Source organism: Balaenoptera borealis, assembly GCF_965194805.1.
Source record: "Balaenoptera borealis genome assembly, chromosome: 5".
NCBI classification, from domain to species: domain Eukaryota; kingdom Metazoa; phylum Chordata; class Mammalia; order Artiodactyla; family Balaenopteridae; genus Balaenoptera; species Balaenoptera borealis.
In genome coordinates this window covers 118,021,308-118,032,415 of record NC_138862.1, presented here as the reverse complement: position 1 = coordinate 118,032,415, position 11,108 = coordinate 118,021,308, and positions in this window count along the sequence as shown.

Sequence of the window (11,108 nt, the reverse complement as noted above, 5' to 3'; positions counted from 1 at the left end):
AAATAAAAATATAGACAAATAAAAATGTTTTGAAAAAGAAAAATGTGGGAGAGTAGGGATTTGATGCACCTTACCTGATACCAAAACATACCATAAAGCTATTGCAGTAAACAACAGTTATAAGCACCTAAATAACAAAATAAGCCACTGAAACCAAATGAAAAATCCCCAAATGGAAAATGATATTTAGGAAAACATGGCATTTTACTTCAGAAGTATTATAATCATCTATCCTTATAGAATAAAAAAGTTAGAACCATTAAAAAAATACTCCAAATATAATCAAGTTCTAAACTGTAGATTAAAAGTTAGAAAAATACTAAGAAATATTTTTTCAACTTAGAATAAAGAAAATCTTAAAGCAAATAATGAAACTCAAAAACAATAATAGGAAGGAATTTTTATGACTAAATATGAACTTAAAACTGCATATCACAAAAACCATAAATAAAACATCTGAAACCATATGACAAAAAGTGAATATCTATAAGGTGACAAAAGTCCGTACACATTGATAAGGAAAGGATTCACATAAGAAGAAATGCACATGAATAATGAGCATAAAATAAGATTCTCAACCTCACTAGCAATCAGGAAAATACAGATTTAAATAACACAATGTATAATTTTTTCACCCACTGAATTAATAAAAATTAAAAGAACAATAATATGCAGTAAGAGTGAGTATTTCTGGTAGGAGTGCAACTTCATAAAACCTCTTTATAAAATAATATAACATTATAAATAAAAACAAGACATAGACATTCATCGACCCCGAAGTTACTGAAAGGAACATAGGCTGGAGGAATCCCAGTGATACCACTGCACAGGGAGATATGGAGGCCGGAGTTTGTTGCAGTTTTGCTTGAGTGTTAACAGATACTGGAAAATAACAACAACCAAAGCCATTATGTCACTTACAGGAGAAAGGTTGAAGAGCCTCCCGAAGATCGACATAATGGAATATCAGGTAGTTACTTGAAAGAAAGTCAGAGCTCTTTATATTGACTTGCAAGGGTGTCCATGATATATTGAATAAAAAGCAGTTTCACAGTGATTCCTCTAGCAGGATCCCATACCCGTGTAACAAAAGAAGAGGACAATGGAAATATATATATATATATATATGAATACATTTGTATAAGCTTAAAAAATGACATGTAAGTATCACATGAGAGTTAGTTACATTTGAGACATTTGAGGGGTGGGGTATGGGGGCTGGGATGATTAGCAATTCTTCTTTATCTCTTATTTCCCTAAGCATCCATTGTTTTGTAATTTAAAAAAAAACTCATAAGAAATAGAGTGCCTTGAATTCAGTTTTAAAAGCAAGTTTACTTAATACACTATAGTTATTCTAGTTTTTGCACAGAGTTTTCTCAACCCAGGTTAAAATAAAAAAAAAAAAATCAAAGGATTTGTATTTTGCAGTGATAAACCTTTTCCTCCATGTGCCTGGTAAAGATGAATGCAGTTCAAAATAACCGCTTCTAATTGTATGTGCAAAGGACATTTGTGCTCTTGAGAATGTAGAGGAAGCAGATTTTGGCATGTTGTGTTACTGTACGTTCTTAAATTGGATTACTGAATACCCTATGTATAAGGCACCTATTATACAGCCTGGGCTTATTTTGCCTTTGTTCTGTGTTATTGCTCCGAGAAAAGTTACTGATGCTTTCTTACCTCTTCCCAACTTCAGGAGAAGCAGAAGGTAGACAGAAGTTAATGGTCATGTATAGAGCATGATGTTCTAAAGAAAATAAATAATCAGGAAAGAAGAAGCCCTCACAACTAGAAGGTAATTTCAGCGGATGCTATTATAAACACCTGGAGGTGTGTGTGTGTGTCATGTATGTGTAACTTCTTGTGTGTTTTTTCAAGTTTGGTGAATATGATAAAAGTCACTCAATGTATTCCATCCTTTTATCCTGCAAGACTGCGGAACAATGTGTCATCTCTAGAGCTCTTGGGGCAAGAAGAATCTCTGTCTTCACTACATTTTATATCCCAAATAAAAAATAGTTCATTTAATACTAAATGGATAGCTATACAAAACTGAACCAAAGTGTCTGATACACACAGATGAACTTGTGCCTTCTATATGTAGAGAGAGAAACTATAGGGAGAGGGAGAGTAGATATCCATCATTGTCTTGGGTGTTTTAGTGAGGACTGGGTAGTTCCCATTGTCTGAAGCTGAGAAAAGCAGGTAGTTGAGTAAGAGGTGAAATATTTATTCCACTATTTACATATCAGAATACGTGATCCAGGCTGACTAGTAAAAGTCACTACACTAGTCCAGGAGGATTCACACAGGCCTGAAGCCTGGGCCAGCTGAGGGCAGCTCCTGGAAAACAGACTTCGTTTCACACATGAACGTAGAAATGACTGAGGAATGTGCTAAGGTTGTTTTGCTCTTGAACCTGGGAGCACGCAGGCGTGCTGCCAGAGTCCCTGTGCAGTTGGGCGGAGTTCTCAGGAGGACATAAAATCTCTGAAAAAGTGAAACAGGGAGGGCTCCTCGCACCTGAAGTCTTCCTCACCCCTCACAGGTGGTTTACTGAGGACCTGACTGCCCCTCTGGGATCTGAGGGTCTGCAAAGCAGCTCCTGCCTGGGAGCACGCTGCGTTAATGCCTGCTCTACTTAATCTCTGCAAAGGCATCTTCATCTTGTATTATTAAAGAAATTGTATGTCTTTAGGATGCATCTGTTGGTGTCCTTCTGTCAATCGCAATGCTCCTTATTGTGACAGTAATGCATTTATGACATGAGCTTTTAAGAACATATAAAGAACGTGATTTATTTACTAAGTAAGCTGAACAAATAGTCATTAATTTTTAAAAATGGTTTGCTTTCTAAGCCTAGTAATCAGCTGGCAAAATTCCTGTTTTTATGTGCACGAGCCAGTACAATTATATTTACAACTAGGATGTTATTCAAAATATTTAACAGCTAGTATGGCATGGACCCTACAGAACAGATGCCATCCATAAACAACTAGTACTGATGGGTAGCATTCGGATACCAGTCCTATTTACAACTATCTGTGAATAGTAAGCACAAAAATAAAAAATAAAAATGTGAATTAATCAGTAACTGGTTATATAAATGCTTCTCTGGCAGGTTCTTAAACAGCCAAGAGACATTGCTAAAATAAATAATGACTGTACTAAATTACTTGTCTCTTCCCTCAGAATTTCCAATACAAATAGAATTGATGATAATATGTTGGCAGCGCCTGGGAGAAATACAGCAGTATTGATGCACTTAAAATTAGGAATTTGAATATTACTAAACTTATTTGTTTATCTGCATGTGTATTTATTTATATCTCACCTTCTTTTGTAAACTTCGGAGAGATGGTAAAATCTGATTAATAAGAACTTCACTGACTGCACTTAATAATTCTTGAAAACACTGAGTAAAACATGGCATAACTTGAGATAAGTATATTTGTGTTATACTGAGAAATATGCTCTATTAAGTACTGCATTTATAAATGATATAATTTTATTTATTATTGCTCATTTAAAACTAGTGCAAATGATGTTCAACAAAGTTAGTAAAACATCTTTACAAATATTTTATAATTTTCTCCATCCAGTCATGTCATACCCCTTATTTTCATCTATATTATTTTGCTGTACATGTAGCAAATATCTAGTAAAATTTCGAGCCCCAAACCATTTTGAGTTAAATTTTTCAAAAAAACATAAATAATATCATTGACTATGTTCTTACTTCCATTTGTGTTTTCCCCAAAGGTAAAAGTGAAATATTTCAGTTTGATCTCTGTATCTACATAATCCTTGACCTCTTTATTAATCACACAAACACTGTGCTAATTAAAATAACATATTTTATGTAGCATATTCTAACTAATTCCAGAATCACAGAATAGTAGTTTGCATCATAAGAGGAAGATATTTCATCAAACAACTGGGTAAGTCTTCATAGTTGGGCATTTTTACTGCACCTCTTCAGAAAATGCAACTATTGGTAAATTTTAAGTCCCATGAGTCCTGTAGCAAATTATCTAAATTATTAAATCTCTGTCTTTCACTGATGTCTCAACTTTATCTTAAAAAATTTGAGTTTATAATTACAGTTTATTTTTTATGTTGTTCTTCATGTCAATTTATACTATCTAATCTTTCTATTTCTACATTATTTTGCAATTTGTCACAGAACTGGTATTTTCATTACCTGTATATGAGTTTGTGGTCAAACTAAGTCATTCATATATGATGTACTGATCTTCTTAAAATATAGAAAAATGGTACAGATGAACCTATTTGCAGGGCAGGAATAGAGACATAGACGTAGAGAACGCACATGTGGACACAGGTGGGGAAGGAGAGGGTGGAACGAATTGGGAGATTAGGATTGACGTCTATACACTACCATGCGTAAAATAGATAGCTAGTGGGAAGCTCAGCTCAGTGCTCTGTGACAACCTAGATGGGTGGGATAGGGGGTGGGGTGGGAGGGAGGTCCAAGAGGGAGCGGACATAGGTATACATATAGCTGATTCACTCCTTTGTACAGCGGAAACTAACATAACTTTGTAAAGCAATTATACTCCAAAAATATATATATATATGTGGCTCTTCTTAATTAAAATAAATATTTTTGTAGGAAGTTACATAAGTTGTCTAACTCCTTGAACTTTAAGAGACATACAAAATACACACTATCACATTGAATAACTTTGGCATGACAACTATGTTTGAATTTAACCTTTGGATTCAATGATCTATTCCCATTATAATCCATATGTATGGACATGTCAGCAAATGTTCATGATCAGAGAGATCATTATGTATACCATATTCACATTACACGTTTACCTTTCAAATAGGTCATGCAGAAAGAAGGAATAATAACATGAGTAAATAAAACCTATGTGAAATAATATAAAATATTCATCTTTGCCAATAGTTCCAATTTCTATCTTACCAAATCCTCTCCAAAATTGTTAGTAAGCAGCCAAATGGACAGACTCAAAGGTCATACCCATGCCTTGCCCAAGCTCTAGAGGAAGTGCTAATGAGCACAAAATTAGCCAAAAGTTGGCAGCAGTTAGAAGGAAGAGAAGCAGGAGGCCTGTGGACGATTCACCAACTAATCAGCTTCTGAATAATTGGAATTAGGCCATCATCATTTTAAACTTAGTTATATTCCAGTATGTGATTCTCCCATGAACACCTTTGCTAAGCATTGCATGATATCTATTTCCAAACTTGCCATGCAAATATGTTCACACACTAAGCCTGAAAGATATTATAATGATTTAAACAAAAGCCAATAATGTAAAATTTAAAAGCACATTCCTATAGCATCTACTATATGCCAGGACATATTAAAAGTTCTAAGGATACTGAGATGAGTAAGGTAAATTTTCTTATATTTCTGGCACTTATATTCTGGTGAAGACCTAAAATAAACATGTAACTTAGTGGTCCCTTGCAAATTATTCTATTCTCTATGTTGAGCAACATAATTGAAAATGGTGGTTATGGAAGCCACATTGTGTTAGCTAAGAAGAAAATGGTGGATACATAAATACAAATGATGAATATACACCCTTCATTCCACAAGCTCAGAGTTTAGAAGAATAGAAAGAGGTTTCTTATTCTAACCGTATATCCAGTGCAATGTTTTCTCTACAGTTCTTCCAGACAAGTTACCCTCTGATTGCAACTATTTTTCCCCACTCTGATCCATCTTTACCTACTAAAGAAATCTTCCTGAAATGTCATTTAAATATATAATCGCCCTGTTCTGAAATCTATCACAAAAAGAATCAGCTCCTTAGTGTGCATCGCTTCCAAGACCTTCCGTCTCTGGCCCAAAGTCTTACTAGCCAACGTACACCTCTGGCTCATCAGGCAAGTCTTCTCCTGTGTCACAGTCATTGTCACCTTGTGCTCTGTTGCTGACCCCTTCCCTCTGTTTGTTTCAACCCAACACATTTTTGGAAACTCAGCTTGAGTACTACCTCTGGCTTTTCCTAACATGGTGACACAGCAGAAAGAATATAAGCTCTGGAGTCAAATTCCCAAAAGCTAGTTAGCCTCTCTGATATTCACTTTCTCATCAATAAAATGGAGTGAAATAATTCCTGCCTCACAGGGATACTCTGAAAAGAATACTGAGCTCACACGAATCTTTCTTTTCATTCCTTTTGCTTTACTGACCTAATGCTACTTTATTTTTGTTTTTTTCTAATAAGATTGATGATAATTTTTAATTCTGGCACCCAAGCAACTTGCAAGTTCTGTGAGGACATGAGCCATATTTCTCACCCCTTTTGTGTTCCCTGATGCAGTTCTGGATACACTGTAAGTGCTCAAGAAGTACAGACTTGTAAACTGGTTAATCACATAGATGTCTGCAAATAAATAAAAAAAAGAAAACACTGAAGAACGAATTAATATTTTGGATGTAGTACAAAACTGCTTCATCAGAAGTGCAACTGGCTAGACATGAAATCCAGCTATAACAAAACATTAGAAAATAAGAAATATAAAATAATTTAAATGAAATAGAATATTTTACCAGAATTAAAAAAAAAAAGTACTGAACTCATAAATACAGAGAACAGATTGGCAGTTGTCAGGGTGAAGGGTTTGGGAGGTGGGCAAAATGGCTGAAGGTGAGCAAAAGGTACAAACTTCCAGTTATAAGATACATAAATCCTGGAGATGTAATGTACAGTACGGTGACTATAGTTAACAATGCTGTATTGGATATTTGAAAGTTGTTAAGAGAGTAGATTTTAAAATTTCTCATTTCAAGGAAAAAATTGTAACTATGTATGGTGATGGATGTTGACTAATAGGTTTGATAAACATTAACTTACTAAACATTAGCTATTTTGACATGAAACTATACTAATCCAATATTAGAGTTTCATATTTAAACATGTATACAGAATACAGTTGCTTGAAAATAATATGGTCTTTCTACAAAGGGTGGTCATCATCTTTATAATCACAACTCAAAAACTATATATCAAGGCTGTCTGTTTATGGGCAAGAGGCACATGAAAAGATGCTCAATATCACTAATTATAAGAGAAATGCAAATCAAAACCACAATGAGATATCACCTCATACCGGTCAGAATGGCCATCATCAAAAAATCTATAAGCAATAAATGCTGGAGAGGGTATGGAGAAAAGGGAACCCTCCTACACTGTTGCTGGGAATGTAAATTGTTATTACAGCCACTATGGAGAACAGTATGGTGGTTCCTTAAGAAACTAAAAATAGAGTTACCATATGATCCAGCAATCCCATGCCTGGGCATATATCAGGAGAAAAAACATGGTTTGAAAGGATACATGCACCCCAGTGTTCATTAGCAGCACTATTTATAATAGCCAAGACATGGAAGCAACCTAAATGTCCATCAACAGAGGAATGGATAATGAAGATGTGGTACCTATATACAATGGAATATTACTCTGCCATTAAAAAGAATGAAATAATGCCATTTGCAGCAACATGGATTGACTGAGAGATTATCATACTAAGTGAAGTAAGTCAGACAAAGACGAATATCATATGATATCGCTTATATGCTGAATCTAAAAAAATGATACAAATGAACTTATTTACAAAACAGAAACAGGGACTTCCCTGGCAGTCCAGTGGTTAAGACTCCATGCTTCCACTGCAAGGGACGCAGGTTCAATCCCTGGTCAGGGAACTAAGATCCCACATGCTGCGTGGCATGGCAAAAACAAAACAAAACAAAACAAAACAAACAAAAAACCACAGAAACAGACTCACAGACTTAGAGAACGAACTTATGGTTACCAGGGAGAAGGGTTGGGGGGAGGGATAGATTGGGAGTTTGGGATTGACATGTACATGCTGCTATATTTAAAATGGATAACCAACAAGGACACACTGTATAGCACAGGGAATGCTGCTCAATATTCTGTAATAACCTAAATGGGAAAAGAACTTGAAAAAGAATAGATTCATGCATAACTGAATCACTTTGCTGTACACCTGAAACTAACACAACAATGTTAATTAACTATGCTCTAATATAAAATTAAAAAAATTTTAAATGCTGTCTGTTTACATATTTAGAGAAAAACTAAACAAAGAGGAAAAGTGAATTTTTTTAAATGTCGGCTTTTCTAGTTTCTAAAAGGTAGAGAATATGTTTCATGTTAAATAAAATCTAAAAACATCCATCTTCCTAGTGGAAAGTCAGTTGTGAGATGAGCCGGTGTGTCATTCTGCTGGGATGACCCAAATATGTTTTCCATTTCATATTTAGTAACTAAACACAAAACACTGTCTGAAGATGTTTTGGGACATTTTATTCCAACAGTGTTTCAGAGAAGCCTGTGGATGAATTTAAAAGGCGTGATCAGGGATTCCGGCACAGCATCAAAGACTAGTTTATGTAATGAGGAGATCAGTTTTGTCTCTAGCTCAAATTAGATATTACTTGACAAATATTAGACAAAATTCTACCTCATTATGCTTGAATCCTGTATACCAAAGAAGAATACACTCAATATATTCAAGTTCATGAGAAATGTCCTACTTTCAATGACTTCCTTATCTAAGCTCTCATAACATTTCCCACCAAACTCTTAAGGCCCTCAGGATCTTTTGTTTAAAATACTTATTTATAGACAATTCAATATAGCATGGATGCTAGCAGTTTCTGGCTTGCAAATAATAGGACACGAGTTCAAATCCTGACTTTCCACTTGTCAATTACATTTCTTTGAGGAAGTTACTTAACATCTTTAAACCTTATTTTTATCATTTATAAAATGAAGTTAATAATAGCATCTTACTAAGCTGTTGGAAGAATAAAATACTCAATATGTACTTTTAACTGTTAAAATTAACTGCTTCCTTGTCCCAAAGCTGCAAACCTTAAGGATATGAATAGAGTTGATTTTTATATCAGCCCCAGTACCTGGCAGATTACATGATGTATAATATAGATTTAATTAGTATTTGTTGAATAAATGCAAATAAAATTTGGACTTGAATGCAAAATATCAATATTAAGATACACCCATACACTTGCAGGGTTCCAGCCAAAAAAAAAAAAAAACTTTCAGGATGCCATATTATCCTAAGTACTTGTTCAGGATGGAGAGAGAGAAAGAATTAATGAGTTAAGGGGTTCTTACTATAACTTTACTTTGGACTTTTGGACACGATTGTACCAAATTTGAAATCTACTCATAGAAATTTCAAGTCTACCTACATAGATGTGTAAAAACTCTCATATGTTATTCTGATGAAACAAATCATTAAATTTATTGGCTTCAGAATTCATCCAGGATGAAGAAAACAAAATGATTTTTAAACCATATGAGAATGACAGAAGTATAGGCAGCAAACAAAACTATCTATCTCAATTATTTAGATCATAAAAAATTCTCACATGGATGAGTTATTGAGTTCTCAAGCTTTACTTGAGAAAAGACATATAATGTGAAGATTACAATTTTAATTATTTCCTACACTAAAAGAGTAGAAATCATTTAACACATCATGTTCAAATACCTTGCCATTTACTCATTCAACAGAGATTTTTCTGTTTAGGCATTTTTGTAGACCCACCCAGTCTGTACAGTAGGCACTAGCCACATACGTCTATTTAAATTTAAGTTTACATTAAATAAAATTAAATACAATTTAAAATTTCTTAGTCACACAAGCCACATTTCAATTGCCTCTTGGCTACCATATTGCACAGTGCAGAAAACATTTCTACCACTGCAGAATGTTCTATAGCATAAACACTCTTCTAGACAGTCGGGGGACACAAAAAGGTGTGACACCAGGTCCTTGTAGCCAAAGAACTGAAGACAGGAGGAGATGAGACATGAGCAAAAATCACTTTAACACAAAACAGTTTTAATTTTACAAAACCAAGTGCCCTAGGAATACCGAGAATGGGGTGAGTTTAATTTTGAAGACTGAGAAAGAGTACATTTGTGTCAGTTGCAGCAGTTTAAATTTCCCATTTTAAATTAAAAATAAAATCCTTAGAGCCGTGATTCTACAAAAGTGAAGGTTTGTAATGTTGTTTGACTAAATGTCTTCTTACTTCATAAATGTTCTTATGGTTTTACTAGAAGCATTTAAGGTGAATTTATTTTCAGCTTAAGTTGATATTTGATGGTTTCTAAATAACTTATGTGTTGAATACTCAGGAAATAATGTCCTTCTAAGTTATTTCAAACTCAAAATTGCTTTGTTGATATTTAACCTGGCTCAAGTTAAAAAACAATGAGTATAATTTGTTAAACGCCAACTCGTTAGGATCAGAGCTATGAATTTAGCTTACAAAATTCTTTCCTGAGATAAAGTATTTATATTAAAAGTTACAAAACACATTTTTTGTTCGGTCTGACTAGCCATCTCTTCATATTGTTTTCTTTCCTTATCTTTCTTAGAACATAAACACAGGTAATATAAGGCTAAGAGTTTAAAATGACTGAGAAGCTCTTAACTTGCCTAATTTACTCAGTAGCATTACTGACAAGCTCTCATTTACTATGATGGCAAGGGCCTCCTCAGGTGTCCCAGGGAGGTGTAATAACTTACCAACACAAGGTGGTGCTCTGTTCTTATGAAACAGCCTGTCTTTGATTTGGTTCTAGGAAGTAGAGGTCAAACAACTTTATTGACCAGTTTTTTGGAAGGTTTTAAAAACGGCTGTTGTATAATTCTTACATGAAAACCACATTGTAGCCATTTAAAAATCATTCCTAGAGAGCTATCCTAATCATAATTCCAACCACTCTGGGAGGATCCAATTTGTCTCATTGTAGTCAACAGTACTCATTTTGATGACTGTAGGCATTGGATCTCTCTGATTGTTTCTTTTCATTTTCTCTGTTTGTGATTCTTTTTGATCAGATAGTTCTTCTGCTTCTCTTTGGGTTGTCTCAAGCCTATTGTTTCTGTGAATTGATAAGACATTTTTCCAGATGAAGTCTTCCAGGTTGGCCTCCAAATGGTAAGGATGACTTATTTTATTCTGCTTCTTACATAAGTATGAATATACGAAAGTGCCATATGATTATATACTTAAATATTTACCCAAT